General features: G+C 41.1%; 1 long non-coding RNA gene and 1 pseudogene across 2 annotated transcripts in view; one reads left to right on the forward strand and one right to left on the reverse strand.

The window, feature by feature from the left end:
* Window positions 1-20,009, reverse strand: part of LOC135319334 (uncharacterized) — a 44,619-nt gene extending 24,610 nt beyond the window's left edge. Inside the window, exons 1-5 of one of the 2 annotated variants that reach the window (XR_010377859.1) lie at window positions 19,360-20,009; window positions 18,262-18,386; window positions 17,442-17,552; window positions 16,910-17,083; window positions 7,870-7,965 (exon numbers count right to left, since the gene is read on the reverse strand). This is a non-coding gene — a long non-coding RNA (uncharacterized LOC135319334). Of the gene's footprint in view, window positions 1-3,388; window positions 4,277-7,869; window positions 7,966-16,909; window positions 17,084-17,441; window positions 17,553-18,261; window positions 18,387-19,359 lie in introns of those variants that run through there. The other variant, XR_010377858.1, reaches the window with a different exon arrangement.
* A 24-nt stretch (window positions 20,010-20,033) lies between these two features.
* On the forward strand, window positions 20,034-20,650 carry LOC135319333 (diphosphoinositol polyphosphate phosphohydrolase 2-like; annotated as a pseudogene).
* The last annotated feature ends 2,493 nt before the right edge of the window (window positions 20,651-23,143 follow it).

Raw genomic sequence — 23,143 nt, forward strand, 5'->3', positions numbered from 1 at the left:
TGTCACCAGGCATTAGCCACCACCCAGTCTGTCCTCCAGCAAACACCCAGTAGCTCCAGCATCACAAACCCCGACATCAGTCCTGCCCATGGCCACAGCTCCAAGGGACACTGGACACAGTGATGTCTAACAGCTATGCTCTGGCCATGTACATTTGCTTTCTTTCTAGCTCTGCTGTTAGTCCCAGCCTCACTCTGTCACATGTTGCTGCCTACTATCTGAGATGATGTCTGACGTTGCCTACCAAGTCCCTCGTCTCCATCTCCTCTCACCTTACTTCTTGTATGCCCCCACTTGGCACCTGCCCAGGCACTCACTGCCACCCACTGGGACCAGCAGACCCGCATCACAGCCCAACCCAGAACTGAAGGCAGCAGATCTGGCCCTGTGCTCACCAGAGCCGAACGGCAGGTGGTTAACCTGCTGTGCGGTCTGACACAGCACACTCAGTGGCTCCACAACAGAGTGAGTGCCTAGGAACGTGGGATGCACAAGTGACTAAAACACACACAGACCCCTGCCCACTGGCCCATACACTGGTTGAGAGTCAGAGTAACCAGTGATGGTGATAAATAAGTAAATGGCACAGCACTTTTTAAGGTTCTGGGACCATGAACCAAAGAAAAGGTCGACTTTGGCAGGATGGAGCTGTCACACATTGGGCATGAGCACATTCTCAGTGCCAGCCCCAGCCTGTGCTGTGCAAAGTGTTTCCTCAGCTGATGATGCCTGACTGGGGGTCTCTGGGTTGATCATCTGTCCTTAGAGCTAACCTCACAAGAACAGCAGGTGGCCCCTGGGTACTGGATTCTGAAAGTCAGCTTCCGGTGTGCCAGGTGGGCTTTGTTCAATGCCTGCACTGTGTCAGGCCCAAAGCTGGTGCTCAGGAGGACCTCTGAAGACATTTTCATGATACTAAGTTCAAAATTTCTTAGAATCCCTGAAATGAAACCTAATACTATCCTTGGTATACTCTGCACAACTGTAAGACTGATGGGCCAGACGCTACACACCCCTGTGCTCACTGATAACTGAGTGAGTGGGTCAGTCCATACAACTTCAAATCTACCAGGCTGAGGGCAGAAACAGTAAGTTGTCCTAAAACACCAGGTCAATGTCTTGTAGTATCTCAGAGGCTTAACTGAACGCAGGAAATACCTCCACAGAGTTGACTGTGTGCAGTGTGTCAGCTCCAAGACCTGGACCACCGCTGCCCCCACCAACAGAATCCACGCATCCACAGGCCCACTCCTGCCCACAGGGGCAACAAGACACAGGGTAACTCTGACCCACCCCCACAGAGAGAAGTGGGGCAAGAACTAACTGACAATGGGGTTGGGGCAGCTGACCTGCAGGGAACACAAGGAGCTCTTTCACTCCCGACCTTCATGGCTGAGTGATACACTGTCACTGCCCAAATGGGCCAAACCTGGTTCAGGGTCAGAGATGGACCCCAGAGAGCCAGTGAGGAAGGTAAAGCCCACTACGAGGACTAGGAGAGCAGCCTCTGTCAGTCAGCACACTCAGGGCCCCGCTCACCTGCATGACAACCCCGATGGTCACGAGCCAGAGGCTGTGAGACATATTGGTAATAGGAGTGGGTTGGTGAGAGAACTTGGGTCAAATATCCAAATTTATTTCCTTGAAGAAACACAAGGAAAGGACTAGGGGAAGTTCTAGGAAATATTTTAACATGAAAAGAAAGTTTTATGCTACTTTTGTAAACCTTCCCCCAGAGGGAAAGTATTGACTCCCATGGGCTGCCCAGGACCACACACCCAAGCTCTGAGGTGCCCCAGCCCAGGAAACTCTAGTCCTGGGCACACCCAGTCACTTGGCCACCCTACTCACAGTAGCCCTGTCCCACACCAGTGCACCCTGTCCTAAAAATTCCTCTGCATCCACCGAGTGTCGTGCAAAATGTAGGACTCCCCCCAGACACTACATTTCCTTCAACAAGCCTGTTACTGGGTGCAAAGGGGGGAGGCTAACCTCCCTTAAACTCCCCTGCAGCTCAGAAACTGTGTGTTCAATGTCACATGTCACCTCCATGCTTAAATTCTTCTCCAAAAACAAAATCTTAGCTCTTTATATAATAATTATCCTTGTATTACTAAGAATCTCTTCATTTTGACTAAAACAAAACAAAAATGAAACAGTAATTTGTCCTGATTTTGCAACCTGAAAAGAAAATTGTTTCAAAAGGGGTCTGTCAACTGCTACCTACAGAGTGACACAAAGACCAAACTGATGGATCAGACAAGTGGGCATTTTAAATAAGGACCAATGAGCCATTTTCCTCCGAATCTTACTGATTTAATTTTAGAGCATCCTGTAACTCCTCCAGCATGGTAACGGAGTCTAGAAAGCACAGGTGGACTCTGTTCAATGATTTACCCTCGAACAGCATCCCTCTGAATGGTAATTCTCAGGGTACAGAACCAAACATAGCAAGAGCTGGAAATGAGTTTGAATTCTGGCTGACTGCACAGGATTCCTCACAGTCACTGCTGCTGCTGTCTGCTCCTTACTTGGGAAATGAAGCCTGGAGGGAGAGGTGCAAGACACATTGGCTAATTGAAGGTTCTGTCTAATCAGGCTCCAATTATATGACATCGTACTACACAGGATGCTCAATACCAGTTATCAAGCTGCTCTCATTTACAGCTGGAACCTCCACAAGCATCCATGTTCAGAGAAGAGGCTGAGCTTTCAGCCCCTTAATTCAAGTGGTAAGCAGATGGATACCCACATTCATGGGGAGGGGAGGGAAGACATGATGGGACCAGGGGTGGCAGCCACAAGGGGAAATGTGCAAACACCATTTCTCTCTCACCCCCAAACTGGCCCATTTCCCATCTTTTTTTACATTAATGGCCTTTGTAGTCTCCAGTGGTTGCTCAGGAGGGATTCCCACCTCCCTGTCCCTTGGCAGCTGTTGAATGAAATACATAATATCTCTACCTGCAATAGGGATATGTTTGATGCAGCTTCCAATTACCTAACCTTCCAGAGACAGAGAGGCAACACCATGTGAGTAACCTCAGGAGGGAAGCCCTCCCTGGACTCTAAGTTAGACTCCTGCCCCCACCTGCCCTGGCAATGCAAGCATTTACTGAATCCCCACTCTGTGCAAAGCTCAGGACTGGGGGATGGGGGATAAAATGACCATGCATGCAATTCCATTAGGAGAACCTGAGATGATCTGTAAGCAACCAAAGTGGCCTTTCCAATAGGAATGTGAAGAGAAAACCACAGAAGGTAGTTAATTTCCAAAATGCTGCTGTCTGTCTGAACAATGGATCATTTTATTTTGTTCCTCTAACAAAAAGGAAAAAGTTTTAACTATTAATTTTATAAATATTTTTTATTGATTTATAGGCATTTTACAATGTTGTGTCAAATTCCAGTGTAGAACACAATTTTTTCAGTTATACATGAACATATATATATTCATTGTCACATACATTTTTGCCGTTTAACTATTAATTTTTAAACCAACTACAAATTGGCTTGCATTTAAAAGTCAACAATCTGGTTAGCATGCAGGACTTAGAGTGTAACAACCTGGACTCAGATCCTGGTTCCATATCTGTGGGCAGAGTAACCATGGCCACACCTGTTAACACATATGTTTCAGTCTTGGCACCTTCACCCATCATATGAGGAGAGTGGGTGCACAGAAGGGACCTAGTGACAGGCAGTGGGTCAAGCACACAGCATGGTTTAGGCATGCATTAAGGACTCAATAACCGATCTGCTCACTCTAGTAAGAGCTGCACTTGGTAGGAAGGAACAGTCTGGCAGGTTCCCCTCAACCCTATGCTATGTGAGATCCATGCTGGGGGGAGTTTGGATCTGCTCACCCAGCTGCCCTCCCGGGCCAGTGACCAGGCTGTCAGCCATCACCAGCAGGACAGGGCCAGGAGCTGCTGTGTGACCCCAGGGCCTCACCAGCCCACCAGGGTGCCACTCAACATTCAGGCCACAGGTTGGGAAGATCCAGCTCATGCTGGTGGGAGCAGCTGGGCAGAGTGGACAATGTCCCCAACTGCACCAGGTAGAGGAGGCACTCTGAGCTCCCTGATGGCACTGGCTGCTTGTCACACACTCATGGAGACAGAAGGCTGGAGCAAATCCTCATCCATCTGACAGATGTATCAGTTCCACCGAGTACAAGCACAGACAGTTACCAGTGAAGTTGCAAGAACAGGTGACTGAATTCCTCTTATGCCTTCTGAGGTGCCCAACTTCTAGAAGTGAGAGAGTGTGTAGCCTTTCTCAGGTGTCCAAGCCAATTGTAAAATATTTAAGATCAAGATAAAAGATATGTACATATTATTAAAATCAAAAACTTAAATTCATAAGAACAGTAGCTCTCACAAACAGAAACTATTCATGATTTCTATACTCAATACATTACATATAAATTTTTCTAAAATTAATTCAATCCATATTAAGTAAGTATCAGCTTCATCACAGATTAAATATATTAAAATAACCCACAGCCAACAATAGGAAAACAAGTAAGTGAATTGTGCTATACCCACATGATGGGCTGTTAGGTTGTTACTAAATATTTTTCCACAGAGTATTTAACCATAAAAACACATCAGGGATAAATCAATATGCAAAACACAACTTCAGGAGCACATTGTACAATTAGAACATTAAATCAGATGGAGGGTATCCCAATTGTGTTTAAAATATGATCATGTGTCTAAGAAAAATAGCTCAGAAGGCTATACCAAAAAAGTGTGGCACAGTCCTCTGGGCAGGTTTGTGGGTCACTCTATTTTCTTCTTTACATTTCTCCATTTTATCTAAATTTCGTACAATAAATAATTTTTATAATTGGGGGAAAAAACTGCACTAAGAAACAGAGAAAAATTTGAACAACAACTTTCTCTGTAGGCCTGCGTGCAGTGTGAAACTTGTTTTAGATGCACAGGGGAGGACAGGAAGCAGGCCCACAGGCACTGGCCCTGACCTTGGCCTGCACTGACCTCTGAGGATATGACCTCAGAGAGGAGCCAGGTAGGACCACACAGCAGGTGGCACCAACACACCTCACACCCACGAGGGGGAAGTTTTCTGAGACTGGCTGAAGGGGCTGTGAGCACAGAGCACGCTCTGCAGGCTTCCTGCCTCTCCTCACCCCAGGGCAAAGGGAACACTGGCAGGGTGTGAGGACAGAGGGGAAGGATTTAGTTTTTTCCTCCTGACCGCAGACATGTCAGCCTCCCCCTGCAGTGATTTCTGAACTTTGAGGAATTAAAGCACCATCATATTAGTACATCATCCCTGCAACGTCCTGAAATAAAACAGTGATTATTTTTTAATTGAAGTAAATGAATTGTTTTTAAAAACCCTAGTTTACATTTTTAAATTTAAGTCTTAGTTGATTTACAAAGTTGTGTTAGTTTCCAGTGTATAGCATAGTGATTTATTTATTGCATTTTTAAAAGGAGCTTAACACATACACACATAAACCTATATTCACTCAAAAGATACTTGTAATACACAAAATAACAAACATCAGTATCAGGGGTTGCCTCCAAGAAGGGACCTGTTGGAGGAACGGCAGGTCTGACTTCACACTGTAACTGCCTCCAGATGGCTTCAATTAATTTTCAAAAAAACAAACAAACAAAAAACAAACTTTAAATAATTCATTTAACTAGTCCATTGGACAAATATATATAGTCTCTTGAAGCCTGAATTAGGAATCACTTCTGTAATATTTTGAAAGTTAGGACCGTAAAGTGACATTGCAAAGCATCCTGCAAGTCAAGGTGAACAATCTCTCCTTCTTGGCTCTTAAATAATTTTTAAAAAACAAGAAGCAATCCTCTCCAGCCCGATCTTGTCACAGAACACAGATTCACCCTCCAAATGGCCATGCAACACACCCACTGATATCCAGATAACAGTTCAGAATGAAAGCCAGGAAGACCCTCCTGGCAAAGTGACACCAGGGCCAAGCAGAGCTCGGGGACATCAGACTGCACCTGACTGCAATAACTGCTACCACAAATTTCCAACTGCCAGTGCCAAAGACACTGGGCATCTTCCACTTTCTCACATATCTGGGTTTAAAGACTCTTGTTACCTTTGCTAAATACAGGTATGTCTTCAAAAGTGGTGCTTTAATTAACAGAAAGGTTTTTTCCTTTCACTGCTTCCTTCACCTCAAATCAGGTTAGGCCCACAGAAAGAGCAGAACTGGGTGCCCTGTTGACCACTGGGATAGCATGAGTGACCCCGTCCCTACTGTCAATGATGATTCCTGTTAATGTGTATTCACCAACTTGTCATGATGTCCAGTACACACCTAAGGCCAGGCCTGCCTGCACAAAAGCCACAGAGACCATCAGCATGGGGACTTTCTCAAGTGTTCCACCAGCCTGTCCTCAGGTTTGAGCAATAAGCCCTTTCTTTCTTACTGAGTCTGAATGAACTTTCCCTTCCCTACCTTCAATCTTCCTCCCAAATCCGAATTCTAAAGTGGACAACTAACATGTAAATTTGGTGCACTCAATCTGGAGGAATCAACTTCTCAGTAAGATAAATCAATGCTTTGCAAAGAAAAGCCAGTGAGAAAGGAATTTTATTGTGGAATCAGGAGGTTTTAATTTCTAATTCTCTGGTTTCCAGTGTGGGTCCACAGATGGGTTGCAATAAGACTACTTGTGGAGACTTTAGAAAGACAAAGTACTGGGCCTGTCACCCAGAAACTCTCATCTGGCAGGACCAGGATGGTGGTTCTCAACCAGGGGCAATTTTGCCCCCAAGGAGCACCTGGCAACATATGGTACCATTTCTTGCTGTCACATTTGGGGGAGAGGAAGCTGGTGGTGGTGCTTCCCCTGGTGGGTCAAAACCAGAGATGCTGCTAGACATCCCATAACACACAGCTCAGTACCCACCTCTCCCCCAATGACTGTCTGATCCAAAGTGCTGAGGCTGGAAACCCATGGTCTGATATAAATTCTGAGAATGTGTACTTTGAAAAACCCTTTTGAGGAGACCTTGCTGCACAGACCACTTTGAGAACCACTGGTCCAGTGTTTCCTAAAGTGTCTCCTAGTCCATGGAACAGAAACAGCTTAGGGGAGAGGAAATATTTCTGGTTAAATTTGGAAGTGGTGGAGTAAACACAGTTCTCTAATGCAGGCATTCTCAAAGCCTTTACAATGCTGCTGTGTACTGAGAATCAGCACACAGTGGACACAGCATGTGGAATTTTCCAAGTTAATCATCTATGCAACTCCTCCTCTTTTTTCCTACATTAAGGAAATAGAAAATGCAGGAAACATTTTGGAAACAATTTTATCATTTATTCCCCCAAATTTCAGTCAATTCCCTTATATAGAGTGACAGATACATTACACCTAAAACCAACAACCCCCCCCCAAAAAAACCAAGCAGCTCCAGGGGAAGTTCTGCAAACTCATGGAACCACAGGAGCTCAGATCCACAAGGGGCAACCCTTGAAAGGCATTTGTTTTCTTTTCTTTTTTTTAAAAAACAGATTCTATGGTATGTTTTCTTTTTTATGTTCAGAAGTAAAAGAAGCCAAAGAACCACACCTACATCTTTATCTTGTCTCCCTGATGATACCTTAGATTTGAATGCATGCAAACAGACATAAGCTGGACAAATTACACCAGCAGTAAAAACAAAAATCACAGAACTTACTCTGTACAGTGTTTGAGTTTGGACCTGAATGGGACGTGTTCGTGTGCACTTGAGTGAATGGGAAAGGAAACCACACAACACAATCTTACCGAGGCCTCTAGAATCAACATTTCTTCCACATTAGACAACTAAGGTCACTTGGGAATCATGAAAGTCACTTGTCCTTACCTGAACTGAAATGTAGAGTCCTAGTACATTATATAATTCAAACATAATTTCTGCAAGATATTCTCTATTTTCTGGTGTATTCAGGGGAGGTTCTGTCTGTAAGAAAACATTCACTATATTTAGTGTTCACCCAAATTTCATGTAATTACATCAGAACCACAAAAAGTTAATCTAAAAGCATGTTCATTAAGATGCTGTACAACTCCCTAATTTGACAGACAGTGTACACCTAGAGTGATTGATTAAAGATATTTTGGCTGTGGGGTTTATAATCTTTGAGAGAGCAAAGCCTCTCTAAACACTTCTGCTCTTACTAATCCCCCCCAAAACAAGAACAAGTTACAGAAAAGGAAACTCCACCTCGGATAACAGAACACCCAAACACCGTGAATCTGAAGAGATGTGCATTGAGCTGCCAAGGGCAATAACAACCCCATCGAGACCAGATGAGTGAGGACATGGAAAGTGAAGACCAGTGACTCCAGACACCAGGCAATAGCCAGTTCTCCAGAGAAGAGCAAAAGCAGAGAGCCCTTGCTTGGAACCAGAGCAGTCTGAGCTGCACAGCTGCAGGACCCTTGCTCCCCAGGCCCCTGCCCTCAGACCACAGGCAGAAAGGTGGGATTGAACACCTCCACCATCAGCTGTGAGAAAGACAAGCCCAGGGCAGAAGCTGTTTCACCCAGATGCTGCCCGCCACCCAGCCTAAACTCGCACACACAGCCAGTTCAGGAAGAGCTCCCCTCACTCAAAGATGAGGAAAGAACACAAAAAGATCAGCCAAACACCATATAAAAACACTCATAGAAAAAGAGATGGGAGGGAGAAAATAGGAAAAATAAATGGAAGATAAAAAACATGTATCCAGGAAAATATAAAAATAAAGCAGATGAAAATCATGACATAGATATCTGAATTTTTTGAAATGTCTATTTAAAATAATAACTTATCTTATAGGAAATTAACAGGATTACAGAAAGATAAAAATTAATAAACCTGCTTTTTGTCATTCAGCAATATGTTGTGAACATTTGTCCATGTCAATAAATATGGATTTACATCACATATTTAAGCTGTAAAGAAAAAAAAAAAAAGAAAGAAAAAAATATCTGGGCTTTTTGACAAAAAAATAAATAAATAAATCCACATTAACCTTTGTTATATACTGGGCTGTGTGTCCCAAAACTCTTATGCTGAAGCTGCAACCCTCAGGTGACTGTGTTTGGAGATGAAGCCCCTTGGGGGGTAATCCAGGGTCAGTGAGGTCACAGGACAGCACTAACATCTCTGCAGGAAAAGGCAGAGGCACCAGAGAGCTCTCTCTCACTCACACACAGAGGAAGAGCCACACAATGACCCGATGAGAAGGAGACCATCTGCAAGCCAGGAAGGGAGATATCACCATAAATCAACCATGATGGCACCTTGATCTCAGACCTAAAGCCCCCAGAACTGTGAGAAAACAAATGTCTGTTATTGAAGCCACTCAGCCTGTGATGTTTTGTTAGGCTTATTGAGCAGAGCAACATATTCTTAAAGCAGGAAATAGGCAGCCTGTCTCAGCCATTGGCACAGCTACATGTAGGACACTGGGACACACAGGGCCACACTTACAGACTCTTCCAGCAGGAAAATACGACCCCAGAATTCTACACCTGGCCACATGCCAATCAAGACTGTTGCAAAAACAAAATGCCTTTAAACATACAACAACTTGAGAGAATTTGGTTTCTATGAACCCTTCATGAATTAACCATCAGACAATAAGCTTTAGCCAAATAATAAGAATGCCTAAAGTACAGCCAAAGACTTACAGTGAGCAAGTAGTCCATTTAAGATGTAGGGATAAATACTTTTCTTTTCTAGGAGAATCTATAGCTATAGCTAACAGAAGGTAAATATTATAAATTAAAACAGCAGAAATAGTATCAAGTTGGCAGGCACAGATGGAAAGGAGAAAAATATAAAGACACTGATACCCTTGTGTCATGAAATCAAAAGATATTGTTTTATTGGTAGAGCAGCAGAGACATCAGTAAACATAAAGTTATAAACATAAATATCAGAGTAAGTTCACTAACATAAACAATCAAAAGCAGGTGATAGAAGAAAGGATGAGGAGGTAAGAAATGTGGAAATGTACCAACTTGGTCACTAAACACAGTAGGAAGCAATCATCCCTAAACAAATACAGGTAAATATATTATACAAAAGTACAGTTATGTTAAAATATGTTTTAAAAGATACCAATTATCAGAACGAATATGCACCCAATAGAAACCAAAGAGAAAACCAAGCCTGGGTTTTAAAATATCCATACATAAATAAAACACGTTAAAACCAAAAAGCACAGCGCCCAGTAAAGCAGCTGGGTCCACAGACACCTGCCACACAGCCCAGGCCATTTCAGCACGGTCAATGGGAGAGCTCCAAGTCCAGTCAGCCCAGCCACACCCCACCTTCAATTTTACCAAGCTTGGAAAGTGATTTCCTCTCTCCACACATAATTAGTACTGACCTCACAGGAGTCTAAACAAAGTGCTCATGGCAGCACCTGGCATGGGGAATGTACTCAGTGAAAGTGCATTATTATTACTAAAATCATCAGTGTGTACCAGTGAGAAACTCACCTACTGAAGAGAAAGTCTCTGGGCTAAGACTATGAGACAAAATCAAATCCCACTGTCCAGCCAAGGGACATCTAAAATAAGGTGCCTCAGAGAGGTTCACATTCAACACAGCTTCCAAGATCAGAAACAGCATAACTGCACATCACTAGGAACTGATTACACAGATTAGGCCACATCCATAAAATGCAACATTTTGCAGCAATTAAAAAGGATGGGCAGTGTGTCTGCAGATATGAAACAATCTCTACTATAAACTTGCCACATGAAAAGAGGTCTCTCCATACATGCACATTCTTAAATACACTTCTGTACCTACAACATTTTTTAAAAAAACAAGATGTATGAGGGAAAGAAATGAGGAGCTGTTTATGGGCACGAAGTTTCAATCTTGCAAGATGGAAAAGTTCTAGAGGCCTGTTACACCACAATGTGAATGTGGGTAACATTACCAAGTGATACATTTAAAAATGTGTTAAGGGGGTAAATTTCATATATTTTAAATTATAATTTCTAAAATGTTTAAAGTAAAAATCAAAATATACAATAGTATGTGTAATTTGTTACCATTTTGTGAAACAAGTTTATGTATAATCCATGTGCCTGCACAAAATTATTGCTGGTTAAGCACCAGTAAAGGTGGTTTCCTCCAGGAAGGGGATATGGAAGGCAACACAGAGGTGGGAAGGAGACACTCTTGCACTGGAAATCCTTCTGCATCCTTTGAATTCTGTGCTGTGTGTATGCTATCTCTTCAAGCAAATAATCAAATCTGGTTATCAACTAGCTGGGGGCTTTTGTTTATACCCCTGTCTTATACAAAGCTCAAACATCATGCCCCAAGTAAGTTTCAATTACTCGAATTAGAATCAATACACTCCCTGCATGGGAGAGAGAAAGCAATCTTAAGACATAGACAAGAAGTAATAAAGTCATCAAAAGTAGATTGTAAGTAAAAGATCTAAAAGTCACTCAATAACACACTACTTATTTTAATGTGCCTACCTCAAGGGGCTGAGATCAAATTAGTTAATACCTTAAAGTTCCCAGTACACATTTAGCACTGTGTTAGTGAATACTATTCAGATTTTTTTTTTTTTAGTTTTCTTTCATTTAAAGCACATGAAGAATAGCTACAGATTCCAATATTTAGGTTACAATATGTCTCCTTTTGGCACCTCATATCAACCTGAAAAATAGGCCTAATAACTATCTACCTCACAATTGTCTGTGGGATTAAATAAGTGAGTGAATTCATGCAAATACTTGGAGGGGAGAGGGCTGGGCACTTAGCAAGTGCTGAATATATCAACAATCAACTGTAATATCAACAATATATCTTAGACCAGAAGAAATTGCATGTATTAACTCCAGAGACCTACAGTCATCTCTTACCTTGAAGAGGAATCCAAGCATCTTAATAAGTTAACTTTATAAACATAACATTTAAACTTATTAGAGGGGGGATTAGGATGAAGAGAGGAAGGCTAGAAAGGTATGCAAAGTGGGAGCATAGTCAGGGAATATTTCCTGCCTGCCTGGTTTAAAACAAAAGTGAGACTATAGAAGACAATCCAACAAGAAGTAGATTAACCCTGGCTCTGGATTCTCCCTGGGTTTAAATTCAGTGTCAAGTGATGTTCCAAATAAATCCCAGATGATTGAAAAATATATATAAACATCAAAGGAAAATAGGTTTACTTACATAAAAATTTACAATTACAGATGTTCAAAAATATAACCTACAAAAAAATCAAGTGAGAAAAAAGTATCTGCTTATGACAAAAACTTCTTATTTGTTATATGAAAGAGTTCACACCATAAACAGATTGTGGTCATACATACAACAGAATATTATTCAGCCTTAAAAAAGGAAGGAAATTCTGACTTGTGCTACAATGTGGCTGAACTCTGAAGGCCTTATACCAAGTGAAATAAGCCAGTCATGAAAGGACTAATACTGGATGATTCCACTTATATGAGGACCCAGAATAGTTACAGTCATAAAGACAGAGGGGTTATGGTGGGGGCTAGGGCCGGGAGAGGGGGAAAGAGAGTTATTCTTTAATGGGGACAGTTTCAGTTTGGAAGATGAAGAAGATCCTGAGATGGATGTTGGTGATGGCTGCACAACAATGTCAATGTACTCAACTCACCAAAGTGTACATTCAGAAATGGTTAAAATGGTATATTTTATGGTATGTACATTTTATCACAAAAGAAAAATTTAAGTAAAAAAAAGTTCAAAGAAATCATAGCAACAATAAAAGCAATAAAACACTGATATATACAAAACCCAGGACATGAATAGGCAATTCACAAAGGAGAAAATACAACTAATAAATACATGAAAAAAAGTTTAAAGTCAAAGTTATTCAAAATGCAAATTAAAAAGTCAAATAATCAAAAATGATATTAATCAATCCTAAGAGTTCAAATAATGTGGCTTCTTGTAGATTGAAGATTTCAGTGTGAAATGGTATATCAGAGATTCAAAATTATTAACACATCTGGACCCCCAAATGATATATATATATATATATAATTTTTAAATTCTTAATATAAAAATGCTCTAAATACAGAAAAAAACTGTGCAAAGATTACTTTATATTATTTCTTACAAAACCAAGAAATTGGAAACAAAAGTAAACATCTAAAAATAGTTGGGCTGCTAAACAGATAGGAAACATCCACTGAATACATGATTGTATGGCCATTTAAATGAGGATTATGAAAACCACACAAGAAAATGGGGGGAGAGGGATGGAGGACACAATATTGAATTCAAAATCATATAAAAACATGAGTGAAAAGATTAAATGTAGCTATACTAAATGTTAATATTTATGTTAATGGGACAGGAGTGTGAAAAGTCCCACGAGCATCTTCCAAATTTTCTAAATCACTCTTATAGTTCTATAATAAGAAAAAAAAAAACAAAACTTTACAAGAGTTGTGAAACCCTGGATTACAGCCTGTGTATGAAGGCCACAGAAACTCCCAGTACAACTTCCTGGTTTATTTCTCCACAGGCAGAGAAGCTAACAGAAAAAAGACATCAGCCCAGGGCAGAAGCTGCAGCACATCCTGGTGTGGATTTTCCCTAGCCTGTTGGCTCTGTAATGTGGACAACACTTTCCATATCCAACCACAGTTGTGAAGACAGCTGAATTCTTGTTCTGCCACTGTTTTCATACCTGTAGTCACATCATTATGGCAGGCACTGCAATTTCTGTATCCAGTATCTATTCTGCCTTCTGCCTTAATGACATACCACTGATAAATCACAGGCCCAGAAAACAGCATTTCCCAGACTTCCTGATGGACAGGGATGGCTAAATTCTGGCCAATAAAAAGCAAAGGTTGTTGGATGTGTCTTCTTAGAAAGCTCCTTACAAGGTTGAAGGTAGACTCATGTAGTAGGCCCACTTCTGCTCTTAGCCCCTTCTTTCCTAAAATATGGAGGTGATGACTGGAGGTGCAGTAGCTAACTTGTGATCTAAGGCAATCTTAGAATGGAAGCCATATTCTAAATATACTAGAGCACATAGATTCCCTAATGACACCAGGAAGCTGACATACCAGCACTGCCCTCCCTACTACAAATGTCTTTAAGAAAAATAAAAACTTTAACTTTCTTAAATCACTGATTTTTACACTTTAGTACTTGCTGCCAAGCAATTCACTATCTGTGAAGAATTTACATTAAAATCTACACTTCCATTAAGAGAAAGTTTACAATAAAATTAGGTTCTCCTGGTTCCTGAATCAAATTCAGCATTATTAAAGGCACATTCTTCTGGGTTCTCAGAACCATAATCATAAGTCTATGTTTTCCTCAATCCTCCTTTTCTCCTGTTTACCACCAGTAATTGTTCCTTTAGATGACTAATTTAAATAAAACCTTCCAAAAACCATTATTTATATATAACAAGATCTAAATTGGAGATATCAAGTTTTTTCTTATTTTTTAAATGCTGAAGCATATGATTAAAACTTCACATGAATGCAAGTTACATAAGCATTTTTATTCATAATAATGGTAAAATATCATCAAGTATTAATTCAAAAATGAATAATTAGTCAGTACTATAAAAATCAATCCATATTTCTGGATAAAGAAAGCAAACTGAACACATGCAACTAATATTGCTCCAGTCCCAAACCTCTCCATAACTGCAGTAAAGAAAAATTTTTAAAAACATAAATCCTCAAGGAAGGGCAAGTAGAAACCAAGATGACAATATACTGAAAATGGGAAGCACACGGGCCAGCAGTAACAGACTCAGCAATGCCAAGTAAGTCCAGTTCCACACTGGCCAGTTCTAGTGTACTGGACAGAGCAGGTCTGAGCCACCATCATGAACCAGGAAGGGAGTTACTGTGGTAAGCCAGGACAAATCACATGTCATGGTGAATTTCATGTGTCAGCTTGACTTGGCTAAGTGATACCCCAAGAGCTGGCATACCATTCTTTCTGGGGTGTGTCTGAGAGGGTGTCTCTGGTAGAACTTAGCATGCAGTAGACTGAGTAAGGAGACCTGCCCTTGCCAATGTGGGTGGGCAGCTAACAGGCTACTTGAGTGGAACAAAAGGATGAAGGAAGGGTGATTCTCCATCCCTGATCTGGGACACCCATCTTTCCTGCTTTCGGGTGGATGGCAGAGCTCCTGGTTCCCAGCATCCTTGGGCAGCACTGCTGCTTGCTCTTCCTCCCCTGATTCATATTCAAAAAAGTTTGCAAATCTCCTCTACAGTTACAATTCAATTTCCCCTCCAGAGCACTGCAGTTCTTTAAAATATATGATTCTGTTTTGAACTCTGGGCAACTCAGTATTAGAGAAAGAAGTGTGGTTCCCATTTGCTCTCTGCTCAGTCCACAAGACCAACATGAGTTGCGTCTCTGAAACTTCTTGAAAATCATGAGCCGTACTGAGCTCATTCCCACCATGGATGTGCAGACGTCTGTCATGGCAGTCAGAAGGGACAATTTCATAGGCTACTGAGGCAACTTTAATTTAAAACTTTTAGACTATTTTACACCAAGAAGCCATTAGCTGATGTAGTGGCTCAGTAAATGTCTTCAATGAATTTCTGGATGTGGCCACAAATCCCTTTACCTGCTTCACTCCGCTTTAATTATCCCATTAACTGATGACAAAGGACATAAGCCTGAGAGACACCCACACTTCTCATAACTTCGTCTGTCACATCATGCAGCAAGCCCACCTGATAACTTCAAAGTAAAATACAGGTAACACAATATTTTCTTGTGTTTAATGTAATAAACTTGATTATTTTTGAACATTCACTTCAGATACTCATTTTTGGCAAAGGACTTATGCCTTTCCATATTCATACCAAACACCTCCAATTCCTTCCCAGCAATTGGTTTTATTGTACTGCGCTGTATATGCCAGCTAGAGCAGAAAAATTTCTGGTAGGAAAAATTTCCTGTGGGCTGTGTCCTGGTGGTTGCATTTGCTCCACAGGCCTAAGACTCTGACTCCCTCTGAGCAGAGCAGGATGGGGCAGGCAGAGACAGGCAGCTGGGCCCCAGGCCCATGCCTGGAGTCCTACCACAATGTAGTTATGTAAAGTACTAGAGAAGGGAACAAGCCAATCATGACAGGTGGGAGTGTGTAATTTGTTTTGGCTGTAAAGACAAAGCCACTCAGACATACTGTCAGTTTCCTGGCTCCATGTATTTTACATAAACCATCGTAGATACACAGGAGAGAAAATACACAGTGGCCTGTAAAACACAGTACTTGGACGTGGCAATTCCTAGTTGTGAAGACAGCCAAAAAAAAAGATCAGAGCACTTTCAAGGACTTGATTTAATAGACACTAAATATATAGATTCCACTAACTACTTTAACAGCCTTGTACTTCATATATTTTAAGCCAGATAATTCCAAAGAATATTCCATATTTAACATTAGAAAGAGTTATATAATTGGATCAGGGACCATTTGACAATGCACTAGCATGGAAAAAATCCAAAGCTAAATTATGTAGGTTTTAATATGCAGCTTATGTTACATGCAATTGCTCCCTTTAAAGTAAGTGTTTTATACATGTAATTAATTTTAACTTAAAAAGAACATAGAACAATGAAAACAGACTCCACAACCAAGAGATACTTCTCTTCATTTCTCTGTATTGTTTTATTTCACCTGAACAAGGTCAATTACATCCACAATATCAGGGCCCATAACTCAGCTCAGTGTTAGAGTGAGATTTAAACCTTGGCAAAACAGCACCTTGACTCAGCTCCCTCTGCTGTAAGAAGCAAAAGTCAGAGCCATCCAGTTATTTCATGAGGACACCTAACTACACACGTGGTTTCCTACCCAAACCCCTTCCTGCCTCCTCATTCCTTGCTGCTGGAGGCCGGTTTAGGTGCTTACCTCTTGGGGCCAGGTAATGAGACGTGGTCCCCTCACCAGCAACAGGAGAGAATCTTGACTCATCAAAATGTACCGAAGTAATTTTGTTCCCCTCTAGGGCCCACATTGGGCACAGACAGACAGGGCAAATCTGCCAGGAAGGTTTCTGAGGAAGGGAGTCTTAATTCTAAAACTCTGAAAGTAAATACACCAAGAGTCAGTACAGGATCTCGGGCAGCCACCCTGGGGCCTGAGGGGAACCAGCACAAGAGGCCAAACAGGTGAATTAGGCTGGGTTCTCACCTCCATCTCTGAGCTGCTCAAGTAACCAGCCCTGAGTGGCCTGACTCTGGCATCCTGTTTTCTGGGATAATAAGCCCTATTTGGTTTTGGACATTTTGGTTGAGCCTTCTTGTTATTTGCCCAAAAAGCACTCCAACTCATACAAAGAGCTTTAGTCAGAATTAAAAACTCCCCAGGGAAGAATATCCTGGGTTTCAAATCTAAGCAACCCACAATCCACATGGCTCTTCTCTCAGTCCCAGTTACTCACCATCAAAAAGTGATGGCACTCTGGTTCAGCTCAGGGAAAATTAAAAATCACTTGTTCCATGAACCTCGCCATTAGATCTCAGTCTTCAATTATACCATGTCTTATTGGCCACTACAGCAAGAGAAATCAAACTATGTCAAGCTTCAGTCCATGTCAGTAAGAGCAACAGTTTAAAAGCACTGGCCCAGAAGAGACTGAGTTATTAGAGAAAACAGGTCCTTTGCACTGGGTGAATGTTAATTTATGTAAAGAAATAACAGGCACTTTACCAGAAATAATAAGTTATATTATTGTTTATATTCTACTTCATATCTCTAAGTACAAAGTATCATCTTAACAGTGGAGTAACAGATGGAAAAGTACAGCTAATCCGCCATACCATTCCATTTGGAGTTTGGAGGTTTTTAGAACAAATACCTAGTTAAACAATTTTAGTGCTTCTTTTTAATTAATCAAGCACTTTTACATCTGACAGATTAATGAGTCAACCTGCAATTTTCCACAGAAGCAGGTCTTGCTCTCACATGAAGCCCAGCATTCCCAGAGTCAATCCTGCATTTTGGGTTTTGTAAATTCACTTGATTCCCCACATGAAAAATGCCTTGTTCAACTAGCACAACACTGTAAATCAACTATACTTCAATTTTGAAAAATATCCCATTCAAAACCAACAACAACAAAACCTCTTTTCCAACACAAGAATAAAATACACAGCTCACAAATACAATTGCTATAAAATCTACCATTTTGTATTATTCATCCTACTGCTCTGGTCTTGGTGATACACTTACAGAAGCGAAAATCCCGTTGGGGAGTTTACCTTTGTGGCATATGTGGGTTTATCTATGGCTTCATCCCCTATGAAAAAGTCCAGGTCATCAACTCCCCTTAGCACCCTCCTCTGGGCTTGGTCAACCACATTTGCTGACTCTCTGATGGCAATACCTTAGGGAGAACAGCACAAAGATTTCTGTCAGCATCCATACTCATTTCAAGGATCAAGGAAGCATAATATAGCCCCTGTGTATGTACAAGTAAATTTTCAATGTCAGGGTCTTATTTGGAGTTGAATGTGCTCTCAGAAGAGATGCTATCACAGAGCACATAAAGTAATACAGAAACCTTTCTTATGTTCTGGTATTATTTTTAGAGCTGCACAAAGGAACTTATCTGGTCTGCTTTTAATACTGACAAAAGATGAATTACTAAATTTTTCAGTTTCATCTGAAAAAACATCCCTCATGATAGTGAAGTGAAAAGCACATATCAATCGGTTCCAAATTTTAAAATACAATGTAGAAGGAGACAAAATTAAAAATATAATGTGAAAGAAGAAAGTAAATTGAAAAATGCTCATACAATTTCAAGTCATTTTAATAAAACTCTGTCACATAAATTTAAAATATATTTTTATTCTTGTTACAAAACCACTAAAAGAAAAAACTGAGAGGTTGCTGACTAATAGATGACAAAAAGAAAAATTCAATAATCAAACAACTGTATTATGTAAAAATATTAATGGCTTTATGGTACATTATTTTAATAACAGTTTAACCATGATATTTAGGAATATACTTATAGTTAATAATCATATGAAACTTCACTGTAGAATTTAACATCTAGTGAAATGTGGAAAGCTTCATGAAGATTCAATTTTCCATTTAAATTCCTAATCCCTGGTCACACTTTGCTTTCCCATAAACTCATCTTCATCAAATTTATTCCAAAACAAATGAGTAAACATATACAACTATTTTTAAAAGTAGATTATTTGTAGTTCCCAATGTATTAGAAATGAAGAATAGCAACAAAGCTAAGGGAGTGAATTTTAATCCTTGTCCTCAGAAACGCATCTTGAAGCAATAGCTTGAAAAGGTGAAAAAAAAAAGAGGTACAGGACAGAAATCACTTTGCTCACCTCCTCTTCTGACTCCAACTCACTGCCGCACTTAGTCCAGAAGATTTCAACTTACAGAAGGTGGCACAAATCCAAAGGACAGGATTTCTTCAGGACTAAGACAGCAGGCGTGATGTGGAAATGCTGGGGGCGGAGCCCAGAGAAAGCATCCAGGGCAGAAGCAGTGGGCATGTCAGGACCACGAGGCTGAGAATGGGGCTGGGGAGGGATGGAGGGCCGGAACCAACTGTGGCAATTGCAGACACAAACACACCCGTCCCCGAACACAGACCCCGCCACGAACGGCACACTGACAGACACCGCACAGAGTCACCTGTGCACACTCAGCAGGTCAGAGGCCCCGCAGCCGACCTCAGAACACCTCGCGCGGCCGCGGAGCTGCTGCGGGGCCTGCGGGAGCTCCTGCAGCCGTCTCCTCACGCCTCGCACCTCGCTCCTCGCGCCCGGCTATGCCCTGTGCGGCAGCGGCGGGAGGGAGCCGGGGCGAGCGGGCGGCGGGCTCCGGGGAGAACGGCAGACGCCCGGGCGGAGGCCGCGCTCCCTCCGCGGCGCCCGGCCTGCAGGGACTGGCGCTCGCGCCCCGCCCTGTGTTGGAGCGGCCGCCGGCTCCGGGACTGACCGGCCTCGCCGCCGTGCGTCCCTACTCGTCCTCGCCCCTACTCCCTGGAGGGGTGGCGGCCTCTGGAGGAGCGGAGGCAGCGAGAGCCCGCCTCTGTGATGAGGTCCAAGCCCCACCGGCCACGGACCTAGGACCGCGAGGGCTTCAAGAAGCGGGCAGCGTCCCTGTGCTTCTGGAGCGAGCAGGAGGACGAGGTGCTGCTGGTGGGCAGCCATCGGTCCCAGACCAGTGGACTGGCCCAGGAGGAGGACCGGACCCCCAGGAGGAGCCTGCTGGTGCTGCCGTGAGGGAGGTTTACCAAGAGGCTGGAGTCAAAGGAAACTCAGGCAGACTCCTGGGCAAATTTGAGAACCAAGACAGAAAGCACAGGACATATGTCTATGTCCTTACTGTCACTGAAATATTAGAAGACTGGGAAGATTCTGTTAATAAAGGAAGGAAGACAGAGTGGTTCAAAGTAAAGGATAACATCAAAGTCCTCCAGTGTCATAAGCCTTACATGCAGAATGTCTGGAAAAATTAAAGCTGGGTTGATGGCCAATCAGTGGAAATTCCACAGTCCCTTCCCTTCCAGATAGTAACACCTTGTTTGTAGCTGCTGCACAGAGAACCTCTGGGCTGCCATCTAGCATAAGATAGACAGGGTTGGAAGGTCCTCTTCCACCATGTGCAATCTCATGGGCAGAGGCTTCTTTATTTTCTTTGGCAAACATCCAAATGATGTTTACAAACTGTCTGAATTTGCCATGTGGGATTTTTTTTTTAACAATTTGCATGTTTTTTAGGTGCTTTCAAATCTTCTTTTTTTAAAAAACCAAAAAAGATAGTGTAAAATATTTTAATAAGCCAAAGCCATGTGAAATTTTTTAAGTTCCTTTAATGTGCTCTCCCACCCAGCCCACCCACCTTGTTATCTTGGTGGCATTTTCACTTTTTCCCAGTAATTTTTATCCATTTGATGTCAGTCTGTGCTTTTTGTCAGATCAACTTACTTGTGGGTATATTATCCCCATGAATTGTTTTCTCATTCACAGCATTAACATATTCAATTAATCCATTTGTCAACACATTTATTTCAATTTTCACAACTGGTACTATGCCACTAGCTACCTGATATGGCCAATTCCCCTGTAACTCAATAGTCCTTTAACACAAAGTTTAACTCTGTGGAGCTGGTGATTTTTAGGCAGTTAACTGTAAGCAAAATGCATGTAGTAGATATCTTATCATAAAACCTGTATTCATGGAATTTGAACTATGATACTCAGTTGTCAGTTCCCTTTATTCATAATCTCTCTTTACACAGAACAAACAAGAACCATATTTCCCTCTATGTAAATTGCCTCTTTTAAAAATACATTTTCAGTTTGAATTTAGTGACATCTATTCAGTTAAACTTGCTGGTTACCAGTGAACACCTTAAATGCCAGTCAGTGGTGACTGAATCACAATTGAGTAAAATGACCTTCTTGTTCAGCTGTTACAGACCTAGATTTTTAGGGTGCCTTAGAATGTCTCATATTTTATAGGTGGTGAGCAGGTAGGTACTATTTATCATGTAACTAACTACTGGGGCATTGGAACATACCTGAAGTAAGAATTATTTTGTCTTATCTTTATATTCACATAAATCCAAGAATCCCATCTAAAACACACAAATACCTAGTCCGAAATGCCTGTACTTCCCCAATCAAGTCAGAGATGAGATGGGGCAAGTAAAAGATGCTTCTCTATGTAGATGTTAGCTTTCTGTAAACATCATAGCTGGTGAGTATAAGGTAGGAATAAGCATAGTTAGACATTTGTTCTACAAATTGTTAACCTTTAAAAATATAATTGCTCCTAAAAATAGTGCTGTTATAAGGGAAATCAGTGCCACTATTTTGAAACTGAGCTCTTGTGCCATAAAAGCAGCTGAGCTAAATACAAGTATTAGTCCCCAAATTAATGCTGTCAAAAGAATGAGTAAGACAGAAAAACTTTAAACCAGTGACATTTCATTCTAAATTATGTAGTGTGATCAGACATGATCATCCAGAATTTTTATATTTTTCTTTGTACAGACATTATGTTTTCTGGGTGTTTTTTTAAAAAAGGAAATATTTTAAAATCCCACAGATTGACACTTTGTATCAATCTTCAATGAACTAAGTTTTTTTCCTCAGCAATCTCTGAAGTTTCTTTAAATTATATACTTAACAGAGCAGAGAAACTGGATTGTTTTTGTACATAACACTGTGTCCACCTGAAATGTCACAAGTGCTGGGGGGGGACTGGGTATCTTGTACATTGATATTCTTAGAGGTAATTATGCATGAATTTCTTTTATAAACTCCTGGACTATGTATTTGACATGTAAAATATGTACAGTATTAATGTCAACCATTTCTTAAAGGTGAGCCTATAAATATTGCTGTGTAATTTTCTTTGGTCAGTAACATTTGGACTTAGTAGTGACACTTGGGTCAGGATTTTCTTCAGTGCCATTTAGCAAACAACCTGTCTTTGGCCTATGCAACTAGCAAAATTTTGCATAATGCATCAGAATACTTCAGAGTTGTTACAATTTAAATTTCACATCAGGGGTTCTTCACTATTCTTAAACTCAGTCCATCAAAACTAGAGGAAAGGCCCTGAGGAGATTTATTTCTGTTAAGAGAAAAAAGCCTACATTTGCAGTCTCAACAATTGAACCTACTACAGATAACAAATAGTGTCTAATCTCTCAGTCCATCAAAGTTTACAGAGTGTTCAGACTGTCATTTGTGCTGCTTTCTGTGAGGCAGTTGGATAAAACTGGGCAGCTAAAATTTTCAGTCCCATGTGCCTCCTAAATTAAAAAAATATTTGTAAATGGACTTGCAGACACAAAGTAGCAGGTATCCTACATGTTTGATTTTGAGTTTTCTTCTTCTTCCTTTTTTTTTTTTTTTGTAAACAGGTGAAATTTTCCAACTAGGCACATGCCATTCAATTTTCTGTCGATCACATAGTTGTATAAAGTAGCAAAACTGAAGGGGGGAATGATTGTTGTATACACTTTAAAATTGCTTTGTATGGTCTCATTTGAGATAATTGGTGTAAGAATCTTGATGTTTTATATATTTGGAAATATCAAATAAAAAAATTGAAATTAAAAAAAAAAATCCTCACACAGTCTATCAA

The sequence above is a fragment of the Camelus dromedarius genome, chromosome 25, assembly GCF_036321535.1.
Source record: "Camelus dromedarius isolate mCamDro1 chromosome 25, mCamDro1.pat, whole genome shotgun sequence".
In the NCBI taxonomy this organism is placed as follows: domain Eukaryota; kingdom Metazoa; phylum Chordata; class Mammalia; order Artiodactyla; family Camelidae; genus Camelus; species Camelus dromedarius.